Here is a 14,209-nt window from a genome sequence, read left to right as displayed (position 1 = left end):
ATGACAATGATCCTAGGTTCAATAACGAATCCGCGGTCAACGGGATGACAACAGAACGTACTCACAAAGTCTAAGTCTGAGAATAATCACTGATCGCGAAGGCGTTACTCTTGGATCGATGAGATCGCGAGCGAGAAAGCCTTTCCCGTCCCGATGATGCCACACAGGAAAACTATAACGGGGTGTGTCTAAGGATACGAGATCATCGGATTCGTCGAGAAAAGCCTTCGTTCAGAAAGTGTTGCTGCTAATTGGTTAATCTCCATATCGGTGGTTAGAAAAGGATGCTAGCCGCCCTCGAGGGAAAGTTGCTAGTGGGAGACGCCGCTCGTTGAAAAATATGTCTTCCCTATCTTCCCGTAGTTGGGACAAAGACTGTTTGTCTGTTTGAAGGACTTTAGTTAACTAAACCTTAAGATTTATAACGGGCCCTCGGGCTAGCCGAACATGTACTGCGGAGACGCATCGACATCTGGCAATCATCTTACTCGAAGAATAGGGTCTGCACGTGGCGAGCCACGGGACAGAAACCGTTGGAATGTTTACTGTCGCGTGTCGCCACAAATATTTCTTTTAAGGAGAGCTATAGAATTACTTCATACCTTTGTTAGGCAAAGCGTTCATCCCGTGACCGCGGCTACGTTCGGCGACTGACTGTCGCCTCGAACCCAAGCTCATTATCACAATTCTCGAATAATTACAATCGGGTTGAATAACTACAATTGTTCAATTACAGCTATAGTAGACTCTAGGTTACAATGTTGCGGGATTATCCAAAATTCCAAAGGCTCCGGTGTTCTTTCATCTCCGACACGGCCATCCTGACTATCACACGTCCTCGTGTGTAACTAAAATATCGTATTTCTTACATTAGATTCGATACAACTGACATTATTTGCGATTTAACTAAATGTCCAAGTAAGTCAAGGGTCCAGTGCAATAACAAAGTTTCGTTCGGAGGTTTGACAACAGAAAAATAAAAGAGAATAGGAATTTGTAATGTTATAATTTGTATTCAAAGTGTTAGGTGCGTTCTGTGAGTCGCCAGCCAGACCGTAATGACACAACAGATCATTTTCGATTTCGTACACCGGTGAACCTCAGTTTGTTGGATCATATTGCCACGTTGGGTGCATTACACCCAGAAAGCACGTAAGCCCACTCAACGGGTTACAACAAAAACACATCAACCCTCTCAACGGGTTACAACAAAAACACATCAACCCACTCAACGGGTTACAACAAAAACACATCAACCCACTCAACGGGTTACAACAAAAACACATCAACCCACTCAACGGGTTACAACAAAAACACATCAACCCACTCAACGGGTTACAACAAAAACACATCAACCCACTCAACGGGTTACAACAAAAACACATCAACCCACTCAACGGGTTACAACAAAAGCACATAAAACCACTCGGTGTATTACTATGACCACAACGCAGTGTTAATGATCCTCTGAGGTCAGTGTACTTGCATCGTTATTATCACCGCCGTTGTCATCACCGCAGACGTCTAACTCAGCAGGGACGCAACCTTCTGGCATTTTTCTCAGTCTGTCGTGTCTGTCCTTATATGATCGTTTGCCGTCTAAGGTTTTTAGGGTATATCTATCTCCTTCCAAAATCTCGGCTATTACGAATGGACCCCTGAATTTCGGATCTAACTTCGTCTGGTTTCTTTCCTCGTTTTTACGTAACACGAAATCGCCAAGGTTGAACCTAACTATTTTAGCTTTGTTTTTGTCGAACCTATCCTTATCGTATTTGGCGCAGTGATACATCGAGCATTTTCGACGATCGCATTTGCGTCTAAGTTAGTTTCGCTTAGTAAGGAGTTATCCCGGTGATCGTGGATTCGTTTGAACTCAAACATTGCTAATAGTATTATTTAATTTAATTATTCGTAGATCGTATTATTCATTAGGCTTAGTGTTTGTTAGACTTATTATTAGTTGTACTTATTATTTGTTAAGCTTAGTGATAGACCTGTATATATGTCTAAATAAAATCTCGGCTTTGTGAAACGATGGCTAGTCCACACGAAGAGTCGTCGCGCGCCCAAAATTCGAATCGTGACCCGACATATATATATATATATATATATATATATATATATATATATATATATATACAAGATATATATACAAGAAAGAAGATACAAGAAAGAAGATACAAGAAAGAAGGAATATTATATTAGCGGCATTTTTGTAGCCATTATATAGGGTTTCGATCGCATAATTAATCAGTATCAACTTACCAGTCTTTAACGGAAGGACAAAAAGAAGAGCAGACGACACACAGACCGCAATCATGATCATTTTCAAGTAGAATCTCAAACTGCCGTACATCTTAGAAAACTTCGTTAGTCGTAAGGGATCAAAGGATGATGTCCGCGCTAGGGAAAATAGATGAGAAGCGGCTATTTCAACAACCACCGTGTAGGTACTGCACTAGCCAGAAGTATCTGCGACAGAAATCAGAATACACTCGTTTTCGCATGGTTGGATCAATTTCGCGTGGGACTAACCTGATTGAACCTAACGCGGGATAATTGCTCAACTCACGACTTTAACCAGCCCGCTTGATTCTCTGTAAATGCTTGAAATTGACGCTTGGATTCTTTCCAGATTAACTAGCTTTGCCCCTCCCTCCCTTTATCTATTTTCTTAGATCGACTTAGACTGCCACAATATATTATCTTTCTTCTTTTCTTTCCTTTTCTTTCCTTTTGATCTTTTAAAGCCCTAAATCGCTGGCTATTTTGTATACTATATATTTTGTACACTCAATTACTCTGTAAGTCATAAGTACATATGTTTTACAACGTTATTTGTCATATTTCAGTTAAACCCCAGAAAAGCCAGAAATATATTTTCAGCATGTTTTAACGCGCCCCCGGCAAAGATCTCAAAAACGAGTTGCGGCACAATTTAAAGCGACAAATAGCATCGCGTGTCTCGTTGTGGTAACACACGGTTCGCCAGTTTTTTTTTTTTTTTTTTTTTTTTTTTTTTTTTTTTTTTTTTTTTTTTTTTTTTTTGATATCGGTGACTGCCATATTCTCTTGAGTTTCCAAATCGTAAAGAATCTTTCCCCAGGGATTGGTCAACTGTGTATGTCCCCATGCGACGTAACTTGCTTAAGGAACACGAGCCGGTGATATGCAGGCAACGTATAATTGATTATCATTCGCTCTGAAACGCTGAAGTAATGACCAGTGCAGTGGTCCAGTGGTCATATTGAATGCCGCTGGATATATCAGCATTTGGCAACCTAACCCAGAGAAGCAGGAAATATGAAGCTACCGAATACCAATTAACTTCGTAGTTGCACGGTTCACATTCCATCATTTCTGAATATGCGAGGACAGTCCTCTTATTGTGCTTTTAATTCTTTTATTTGTTTCATTTTCAGCAAATATACTGGTTTTTTTAAATTAAGCTTCTGTTTATACAGAGTTACAGATTATATTAATTTTATATAGAATATATTTAAGAAAGATATTTAATTTTTTGCTAGTTAAGTATTGATCGATTAAGTTACTGTACCTTTGTTCCGATAAATGCGTGCCATTTCCTCGAATCTAATATCATAGCAAATGCCAATACCTATTTTGCAGCCCTTCACATCGAACGTCGTTAGGGAGTTACCAGGACTGAGTGAATCACTCTCTCGAAAAGTAATCTTATTAGGAATGTCGATGTCGAATAGATGTACCTAATAACATAAAAATGTAGTCGCTAATTCTATTGCTGCAACTTTTGTAATTTAATATCAAAGTTACCAACTCCTAAACTTTAATTATTTTTTATTTAATAACTGACAGCGTTTTTATCACTTTCTTTTATTAAAAAATCTTATCATTTAATAATGTTTAAAAAGGAGAAAAAATAAGTATAATAATATTTTAAGTATTTGAAAAATTTATACAACACAAACACATTACAACAAAAATGGGCGTTTCCCGTATCATAACGTATTTTATAAACCGTAAATTATAGAATTGGTTATAGTATACGTATGTACATATGTATATTCCTAAATTATTCCTAGATAGAGTCACTTTCTTCGCCCCAATATTTTCAAATTCAAAGCCATAAAGGAATATATTACTTACCTTTCGGTGTTTTGCTATCAAAGTTCCATCGGGACCCCAAATAGTACAGGTATTGTACAATTTATCGCCCTCTATTTCAGGCATCGTACCACCAACTACATAGATGTTGTTTTCTTTAGCTGCGTTCGATGAAGCAACGCTCGTTTCACCATCAGGAATACTCTCGGCGTATTTTGGAAAGTACTCTGCGTTACAATATTTCAATTAATGAAATGTCTTTTGTTCCAACCATAAATTAAATTGAAATGTTTGTCAGTTTTTTATTTTTTAAATTATTAAAATAACTAAGTTTTATATTTCGACTTAATTAAATATGCAATTACTTAGCTAATAGTATATATAATAAATTGTTTCTACAGGTTCAAAATGAAAAATGAATATTTAGAAATATTTAATTACGACAATGCTATTTGTGTTAGCATCAGTGGCTTGTTACTCAACGACTTTGCTAGTACTTTTTGAAACATAAAGTTAGTTTTCAATTAACACTTATACTAGAGGCGGAATTATAAATGCAAAATAATTGATAATACTAATTTATAAGTACCTAATTATTAGTATCTTCAAAAATATATTTATACAAAAATCACGATAATCATGAAAATGGGGAAATCCTATATTCTCGAATCAATTCACAATTTATTTTGTATATTAATTAGATTCCGCGCTCATCAGTACGTACTCACTGGCGAGATCGAGAAAATGTATCGGCAATTCCTCGTACGACCAGAGGATCGGAAATATCAAAGGATATTATGGCGCAGCGCGAGTGGAGAAACAGAAACATATGAGCTTAACACCGTAATACTCTTATCATAGAAATAGAAGCAGTCCTCAATTCCCGCCCGCTAACTCCTATCTCCACCGATCCAAATGATCTCCTAGCCCTCACTCCCGGACATTTCCTCATTGGCGATTCATTAATGTGCTTACGTGATCGAGATTTCAGAGACATTCCATCGAACCGACTCTCCAAATGGCAGCATATCCAACAGCTTAAACAACATTTTTGGAACCGCTGGCATAAGGAGTATTTGAACGAGCTAACCAACCGCAATAAATGGAGCAAGGGTGGACACAGCATCCAAAAGGGCACAATCGTCATCCTCAGAGAGGACAACGTTCCCTCCATGCATTGGCCTCTGGGCCGAGTTCATCCAGGCGCCGATGGTGTTGTCACGTAAAATAACAAAATAAAAAAGGAATTTGAGGTAAAAAATAAAAAAAAGAAAACTTTATTTTTTTTCTAACATCAATACACTTTACAATCTACTTCCGAACTCTGGGCGTGACTTTTTAAGACTGACTCTTATGATTTTACTTTCGATCGGATCCGATTACTTTCTTTTGTCATCCCTCAACATCCCCACCGTCCATGCATTTGCTAGGCGTCCGCGACCGTTGCCACGTGCTCTTTCTTCTAGAACCTTCGGTGGAAGGACCGTTGGGATGTTGATGGTTCATTAGGCACTTCAGCGATATACATTGTCGCCGAGTGCTTTATCTCTATCGTCAGTCCGTCGGATTTGAAGTATGCCGGTCGTGACAGTGTCATCCGGACAGCTACAGTTCAGACGGCAAAAAGCATTTTGGATCGGGGCGTCAAAAGGCTTGTCCCACTGCCAATTCAACCCGATCTCGAGAAACCCGAACAACTAGCCACCGAGACGAAATAAGATGGGAACTTCAACCACACCTCGCTAGTTTGATCGGTACCCTCTCAACGGGGGGAGAATGTTACGCCATGCGGCTTACCATAGGTCATATTCTTAACTATCGATCGCGGCACTATAATGTCGCAGACGGACCGTCGCGTCTGCCCGGCAAACAAACATTGTAGTGGCAAGCGCATGATTCATTAAGCAGGGCGACTTCCAGAAACGTCGACTCGTGGTCGTTATTTTACCTCGCGTAAAAGAATGTGGCGTGATCCGAACGTAGTGGGGGTCGCCTTCCAGAAAAAACGAAAAAAATCGAAAGGCGTTCAGAACTTTTCGAGAAGTCGAACCGTCAACACAGGTGGTATGTCGCGCATTACTTATCAACCAAAACGCAGTTACATTTTTTTTGTTCCATTTATATCTTTCTAGTTAATAAGTTGTTGAAATAAACATTAATTTATTTGTGTTAATTCTGTGGAATTTCATTGAACTACTGAACTGATCAGTTCGTGGCGTCGATTATTTAATCGTAACGGGAAATTACAACTCTCGTTGACGTGCTATCTCGCGATCGCGTCTCTCCGCGAACGGTCGAAACAAAATGATTCACTAAAAACTGTCCTGAATTCCTAAGAACTTATTTACCGCAAAACTGACAAAGTGTTTATTTAAAAAATGAGGTTGAAGGTAGTCCTTTTCTTTCATTTCATTCATTTTCATTTTCTTTCTTAAGTATGGCTAACACAATATCTAATCAATTAAAATTTTATATTTTCACGTGAAAAGTTTCTTTAGATAATTATTATCAACATGATGACTAACTCTTACGGATTAATACGTGTCTGTAGGGCAATCCGGTGGACTCGATCGGCTTTTTACTTCGAAAGTTGAGTAATCGGTGTCGCTTTCTTACGCATCTTTGAACTGTATAAATGTTTTAAAATTGTTTGATCCAGAATGTACCACACCGGACAATCAAGAAGGCAGGTGCCTTGACTACAGAAAATGTAAACCTCTGCAAGAAATATGGCAGATACAGTACCGTACAGCCACCGATTTTTATAGACGATCAGTGTGCAGATACCAGGGCAATGTTACGATCGTTTGCTGTCCGAACGATCCAAACAAAGAGAAGAGAGAAATTTTAATAAAAACTGTGTATAAGTATAAGGCTTTGCGACCACCATACTGAGGTTTTAGCAACGTCTCTCATACCAGGGTGGTCGATGGTAAACCAGCTGAACTTGGTACGTTTTATGTCTTTCTTTCCGATTAATAATAAGCCATTTACTGCAAAGAATGAACTTTAAAGGCATTAAACAGCACATCAATGTACATTTCAATTAGACTAAATAATAATGCTATGATTTTATCGGTAGTAACTTTACTTATTAACTTGAATTATTTCTTTCTTTTACTTCATGTTAGGAAGAGTATCTTTTTGCTTGAAATAAAAAATTGATATAGGAGTAATAATATGGATAGAGATCAAAAACTGTTAGGGCAGAAATTACACGTTTGAACTTTATAGTTCAGTATAGTTCAAATAGAAATTATATAGAATTATTTAATAATTTGTATTCCACTGGAATAAAAATTTAATTTCTGTCTTTATCAAATCTCTGTTTCAGAGTATTTGTACGTATGTACTTATCGTCTGCTGTATGATCGAATTTCGAATAGGTAATAATCGTTGTTACTCGTTATGTGAGAAAAAATTATGTATATTCACAACTATGACTATTGCATTTTAGGCGCTTGGCCATGAATCGCTGCATTAGGTTTTCGTAATCCCCGAAACCCAGACAAACCACTATGGAAGTGCGGAGGTTCCCTGATATCGGCTAGGCATGTTTTGACCGCAGCACATTGTGCACATATGGATGGAATAGAAAACATACACAATCATAATATTGCCATTCTTAGATTGGTGGAGGAGGTGCCATTTTCGAGTAAGTCCTCAAATATATATATATATATATATATATATATATATATGCTATTGAGTATTACTGAAGTATCATATCCTGAAATTTCTTACTGTACACATATATTGTGTCATAAAGCGTGTATAATTCTTTCTCATACTTTTGGTCATTAGTTTCCTGCATTTTCATTTATTTTTTTATTTTTCAGGGTACGTATATCCCATTTGTACGAAAGAGCCCCTACGAAAGAGCAACTTCGTCGGCTATAACCCCCTTGTTGCTGGATCGGGAGCATTAAGATATAGTAAGTGATATCAATTTTATAATAAAATTAAATAGTTCCAGTCTTAAATATCTTTCTTATTTTCTTCGTAGGACGACCACGACGTAATGCATTAATGGAAGTACAAATGCCAGTGATTAAGAACGCCGAATGCAAAATAGCTTATTCCAAATTTCCTAATGCACCTGATATCACTGATGGTATAATATGCGCCGAACATGCTCAGGGTGGAGAGGATTCTTGTACGGTAATTAAGTTACAGAGTTACTACAAACTATACGGTATCTGAAGACACGTCGATTCGAATTAACATCAAATCGACGTCTTAAACATTAAAAATAATAGATAAACACAATTTAATAGTTTTGCCCACTTCTCACACCTCGTTATGGTATTTAATCTAATTTCCTCTAATCTTAGTTTTGCTCAAAATACATATAACATGTACGTTATAAATTGGAGTATTTCAATACACAAATCAATAGAAGATTATTACTGTATATAAGTATAATTTCAATACAATTCGATCGATATATTTCAGTATCTTTGATTAAAAATTTAACGATCCTTTCAGGCTGACCGCGGCGGATCACTGCTGATACAACATGAATTAACCTCGTATTTAATAGGTATTGTGTCTTATGCTTATAAGTGCGGCACAGCTGGGTATCCCAGCGTTTACACTAGGGTCACATCGTACCTTGACTTCATTCTCCAAGCGATGCAATAATATGATATTACTGTTCCATAAATATCATTGTGTAAAAAACGTAAAGTTGGATTTTCTTATTGTGGAGATAAGAAACAGCTCAAATTTACATTGTTTTGTACGTTACAAATTATAGGCTTAAAATGTACGAAATGTAACTTTGAAACGACACTAATTTTTTACGCACGATAAACCTCCACAACTTAGGTATGTAAAGATGATAAACGTATATTAATTCTATTAATTTGGTAATAATAAACCAACTTTCTGAGAAGTTCTGTAAATTTCGTTTCTTTTGTATCAAGAGAATAATGGAATATTCCACTTAGATCGTATACTTCTTGTATGTACGTACAAAATTTTCCGGCTAATCTAAAACACTTCATAAGATAGAGAGCTTCTGGAAATTCGGACACAGAGAGTGCATAAAATACAAGATAAGTCTCGTGTCTTTCAAAATTATTTTTTATTCGCTAAAAACGTCCTGTGTACTCATGCAATCACATGCAACCTCGAAACTTCACTTATTTTTTATCACTTTCCAATTCAATACACAGTTTCTGCATTTTTGACTATATGTAAGAGAAATTTCCATTCAGCCAAAGGTGTACTTACAGATTATAGATTCCTATACGACTCTCAGTAAAAATTTATCCGCACTCCAGATAGTTAAAACTTCTGTCGACCGTATTGATCCATCTGCACTCTTCGTATGACGTCAATATCTGTTCAGTGCTGCTGCGCAGGTTTCTTTGTGTTACGTCAATTCGTTTGTGACCGTTGCGCGAGTAATGGCGCTTTGCAATGGTGATTTGCAGGAAAACAGTGCAGGATGCTGTGATTCGTTTCTTGTGGTCGGAGGTTATGTTTGATGCCTATATTTATCAAAGATTTAATGCACATTATGGAGAAAGTGTTTTGTCACGAAGTGTGTTTGAATGGGCACAAAAGTTCAAAGAAGATCGCACAAGTGTTATGAAAAAACAGCTGGACGCCCGTCCACATCCACGATGACAACATTGAACGTGCTCATGAACTTATGCTCTATGGAATAGACGAGTGACAGTGGATAATGTGGCAAATCATTTGCAAATCAGCCACGGCTCTGCTTATGCAATAGTACACGACAGATTTGGATTTTAAAAAGTTTGTGCGAGATGGATGCCGAAAAAGCTGATGAAAAGGTGAAGACGACGATGCATTCGTGGTTCGCAGCTCAGCCCAAAACATTTTTTAATGAGAAAATATAAAGGTCCTTCGGCAAATGGACAAAGTGTATACAGAAATCGAGTGATTATGTCAAAAAATGATGTATGTCTTTTTTGACAATTGCTTAAAATAAATTCTACACCGACAGAGCGGGTAACTTTTTACTCACCCTCGTAAGACACTTAAATTTCCAATCTATTATGATGAATAAAAGAGCTTATACTATTAAATCTAATTGTATTTTGTTGCATGAGAGTACACGTGTATGTGATGTACATTACCTTTATATCCCCTTGAACGCTTCAATATTGCGCATATATACTATATTTTGTACAGCTTCTATAAAATTTCGTATGTTTGTTTAGGCTGTTAATCTAGAGGCTGGAGTACAAAGAAGTGGCACAATGATGTGGGCTGATGACATTTATAATTATCAAGGAATCACCCCTACATTCGCTCAGGTATATATCGTTGACTATAATGTATTTAACATATATGATTGTTAGAATATTAATAATTAATTTTTAATTCTATCAGAATTTTAATGAAACTGTCCCTTGGGAAGGAAGAACTGATACCTTGATATCACGGTTTGTACATCCTATATATACGACAAATTTTAGAACATTATATAACGAAGAACCAGATCGTCGTGGCCATGTGATGTGAATAAAAGGACTTGAATTTGATGATATTTTTATAATGTTAGATAACATAACTAAGTATCTTCACAGTAAGATAGGATGACATGGTTTACATGATCTTAATGTTGTTCACTCGAGTGATGATATTATAAGGAAAAGTGTAATATCACAGGTAGGATGATTCATAATTTAGAACTACTAACTCATGTATGTATTAAAAATTAAAGAAATATATTAAATTTTATAGGATATTTATGTTTAGTAACCAGTAATTCAGAGATTGGTATTCATGGTTACTATAACGAGGCTGTAGAAACGCACCCTTTCTTCTTTGCAAATGGTCCTGTATTTATGTCTAAGCCGAAACTGGAACCTCTGAATAATTTAGATTTATTCTTGTTATTTTCTAAAATACTTATCTACAGTATACCATAAGGAATGATACCGTATCGCACCTAATCAAGTGCCTTAAGAAACATCAACAGGATATCACAGTAATCCCTTATCGACTGATATGTAAGTAAAAGTTATCTGTCATTGTTATACACAATTATGTGTTAGTGTTATACACAGTTATTTATCATTTTCTATTAATTCAGTTGTAGCCACTACAATATCTATGACACTGGTAGTAATTATAAGAACAATAATGATGTTCTATAAGAGGAAATGATGATTAGGAACAAAAACTTACAGGTAAGTCAAAGTATATGTTATTTGCCATTTGAAAAGAAAGTTACTAACTTGGAATTTTTTGATAAATAATAATTGTGCAAAATATATTGGATTTCAAATTTGTCAAAAATTGAAATTTAAGAAGCATTGTAATAATATAACATTAATATTTTGATTTTTCAGGAGATATCATGCGGTGGATGGATAATATGTAAAAAATATTAAGCAGTATATGAATTTTCATATTGCGTAGAGATAACAAAATGAATTTTAAAAAATGTCGACATGGTAATAAGAAATAGCATCATGACAAAGAATATATAAACACAGTTTCATTTTTTATAAATAAAAATTTGTTGTTCCAGATTTTGAAATATAGTGAAACGTTTAATTAGTATCTTAATATCTTTAAATAATTATTATTTTAGAATCAATTGTAATTGTATCATACGTACTTTTGAATTCGTGCAAGAACATATGTTATTTTGAAGTAGTTATTATTAGGAAATTGTTAGACGCGAACAGTATGCGAAAAGTTAGTATGTAGTGTAATAATTATCAATCAAAGCACAAGAATTAAATTCTTTAGGAAAAAATTTCCGGAATTTCTTATTTACATGATTATAAAGAAATCCATAACAAAAAGGAGCTGCTTTCTAATACTTCTCTTCCTTGTAATGCCTACGTTAACAATAACGAGGTTCGACTTTTTGTTTTTAGAGGGATACTGGAAAATTTGAAAGTACAGTACCATTGGGAAGAAAATCACGATATTGAAAACGATATTTGCAAGTAAATTTCCAAAAAATCTGTTTTCAAATTTTCGCTTTCTATTTCACATTAAAAGAAAGGGAGGGCTGCCTTCTTTTTCTGCAAGACAAAACAAACATTCTGAATCTCGTATCAATGAATGATGTCAATAAGTTATTTTTCTTTTCAGATTGAACAATATTCCAGATTTATTCATAATTTCATACTACGCGAAGAATAGACTTTCATAGGTATATAAAGGAAATATTAAGTATAGGAAAACTCTTTTTCGTTGTAGGTGACATATGCTTCACGGTTGAACACATGTATTTTTGAACACATATAAATGAAAAAGTACTCTTATGGAGAAAAAGAATTGATACCTTCGATTGACATTAGATAATGTATATAAACTTATGAACAATCACTATCACTATCAGTTTGTATTTTAGGTGCACACGCAGATTTGTTGGAGTTCTTATAAAATGTACTTCCTGTACGAACGTTTTATTCTTCCAAATTTTACGATACTATGTCTCATATGATAACTATATGGATTAAACGTAATATAAATGATCCGAAAATAGACTCGAACGACATTAATTGTCTTTCTATTTATACCAATATCGAAAATACAAGTAAAGCTGGAGCAATAGTATGCAAGAATGGACTATTTATTATTTTAAACCAAATCATAGCATATTCAGAATGCACAGTATTATCATGAAACGACGAGTTTTATGTTAATTCCGACCGATTACAATACCTTTCTTTCGTTTACAAGGAACGACGAGACTGGCAGTTGCGTGATTTCCAATGCAAAAGCCGCGATATCTGCACGATAACCTAACCTCAACCGATTTTGTTGTACTATTCTTACGTGGACTTCGTTTGTACCACTTTCGTAACAAAAATAGAATACGTAGAACACAGCATTCCGTTATGCGATATTGTCGATTCCTAACATCCGAAAAATCAGAGATAATTTTTTCCCTACAGTTGTACATTTGTGTGAAAAATTACGAACGTAAAGTTGTTTGGTGCATGCACAGTCCTCCCCTCCGCTGCATTTGCGTGGACATGCTAGAAAGATTCACTTTTCCACGGTGAAACTGTATGTATTATAATTTCATTTTTACAAAGGTCGAACATCCTACTATGCATAAATTTAATATTAATATAAGCAGGTTTCGTGTTAAGTATTACATCTGACGTATAAGCACACGTGTGTACGAGCCTTGGTTTTAAATGTCTTATAGTAGACACCGAAAAGATTATTCAGTTGGATATCTGACTCAACATCAATATTTTACTAGGAGATAACATGTTAAGAACACGTTGGTGGATGGCATGGGAGATGATGAATGAAGACATACTTCTGTGAGATACATAAAATAGTAGTCAGAACGTATTTTGGCGCTTGGGGACAGCAACAGCTTTTTTTTTGTTTTTATTTATTTGTTGAAATTACAATCAATTCTCGCGTTGAGAATTTTCAGTAATTTTTCCGGCGTGGCGCAGTGACATGGCTGTTTATTTACAATAAGTTAATACTTATTATAGATAGGTATAATTTATAAGTATTATAAGTAAGTGCATATGCTTAATTTGGATAATTAAATGAATCTAACGTTTAGGTCTAGCGAGTAGTGCCTCTTCAGCCTGCGAATCTGGTCCGTCGTATCGAGTAGTCCAGTGATTAGGGGGTTTCGGTGTTTCTTGACTCTTTTGCTATATCTGTCGCTATATTTTGCTATTTCCTCTTTGACTGTAGGTATCTTGAGGTCGCGATGGATGGTTTCGTTGGTAACATACCAAGGTGCGTCTATTAAGGCTCTTAGCGCTTTCGATTGGAATCGTTGTAGTATTTCGATGTTGGAGTTACTTGGACAGCAACAGCTGGTGATACTGTCATACACCTCCATTTATAAACTTTCGAAAATCGATGTGACCTTCAAACTTTAGTGTATTCTGTTTCACAGCACAAAATGTTTCCGAAACGTAAGTTTATTGTTACAATAAACTTGACTAGTGGCTCTGAAATACTATCCTTGAAAAAACAATGGGGAAATTGGAGCAAAAAAAAAGAAGGAAATAAACAAAGACCTTGTTGGTTCGTAAAAATAAAATATGCTACAGGAAAAATTTTTTCCAACGGATTGAGATGCGACAAGCTTTAAAAGCTATGACGCGAATCGAGCGTTTGTCTACAAGAGCGCATT

General features: G+C 35.7%; 2 protein-coding genes and 2 long non-coding RNA genes across 23 annotated transcripts in view; 2 read left to right on the top strand and 2 right to left on the bottom strand.

The window, feature by feature from the left end:
• The window catches only part of LOC126876530 (venom serine protease Bi-VSP-like), a 206,867-nt gene that overhangs the window by 38,864 nt on the left and 153,794 nt on the right, over positions 1-14,209 (top strand). The window contains exon 2 of one of the 17 annotated variants that reach the window (XR_007694256.1): positions 6,746-6,948. The exons of 14 other annotated variants lie outside the window; for them this stretch is intronic. The gene's annotated coding sequence lies outside the window, so the exon portion shown is untranslated. Of the gene's footprint in view, positions 1-4,208; positions 4,308-5,077; positions 5,241-6,745; positions 6,949-14,209 lie in introns of those variants that run through there. 2 more of the 17 variants (XR_007694267.1, XR_007694268.1) reach the window with 2 other exon arrangements.
• Positions 1-14,209, bottom strand: part of LOC126876534 (omega-amidase NIT2-A-like) — a 165,290-nt gene that overhangs the window by 32,127 nt on the left and 118,954 nt on the right. The window lies entirely within an intron of this gene.
• The window catches only part of LOC126876546 (uncharacterized), a 98,145-nt gene continuing 86,666 nt past the window's right edge, over positions 2,731-14,209 (bottom strand). For 3 of the 4 annotated variants that reach the window (XR_007694286.1, XR_007694287.1, XR_007694288.1), the window contains exons 2-3: positions 3,560-3,728; positions 2,731-3,284 (exon numbers count right to left, since the gene is read on the bottom strand). This is a non-coding gene — a long non-coding RNA (uncharacterized LOC126876546). Of the gene's footprint in view, positions 3,285-3,559; positions 3,729-4,128; positions 4,203-14,209 lie in introns of those variants that run through there. The other variant, XR_007694285.1, reaches the window with a different exon arrangement.
• LOC126876544 (uncharacterized) lies at positions 10,308-11,798 on the top strand. The gene is made up of 4 exons (XR_007694283.1): positions 10,308-10,734; positions 10,810-11,078; positions 11,162-11,258; positions 11,421-11,798. It is a non-coding gene; the product is annotated as an uncharacterized LOC126876544 (long non-coding RNA).

Source organism: Bombus huntii, unplaced genomic scaffold (genome assembly GCF_024542735.1).
Source record: "Bombus huntii isolate Logan2020A unplaced genomic scaffold, iyBomHunt1.1 ctg00000082.1, whole genome shotgun sequence".
In the NCBI taxonomy this organism is placed as follows: domain Eukaryota; kingdom Metazoa; phylum Arthropoda; class Insecta; order Hymenoptera; family Apidae; genus Bombus; species Bombus huntii.
Note: the sequence above shows the minus strand (reverse complement) of the source record. Positions and strands in the feature narration are given on the sequence as shown.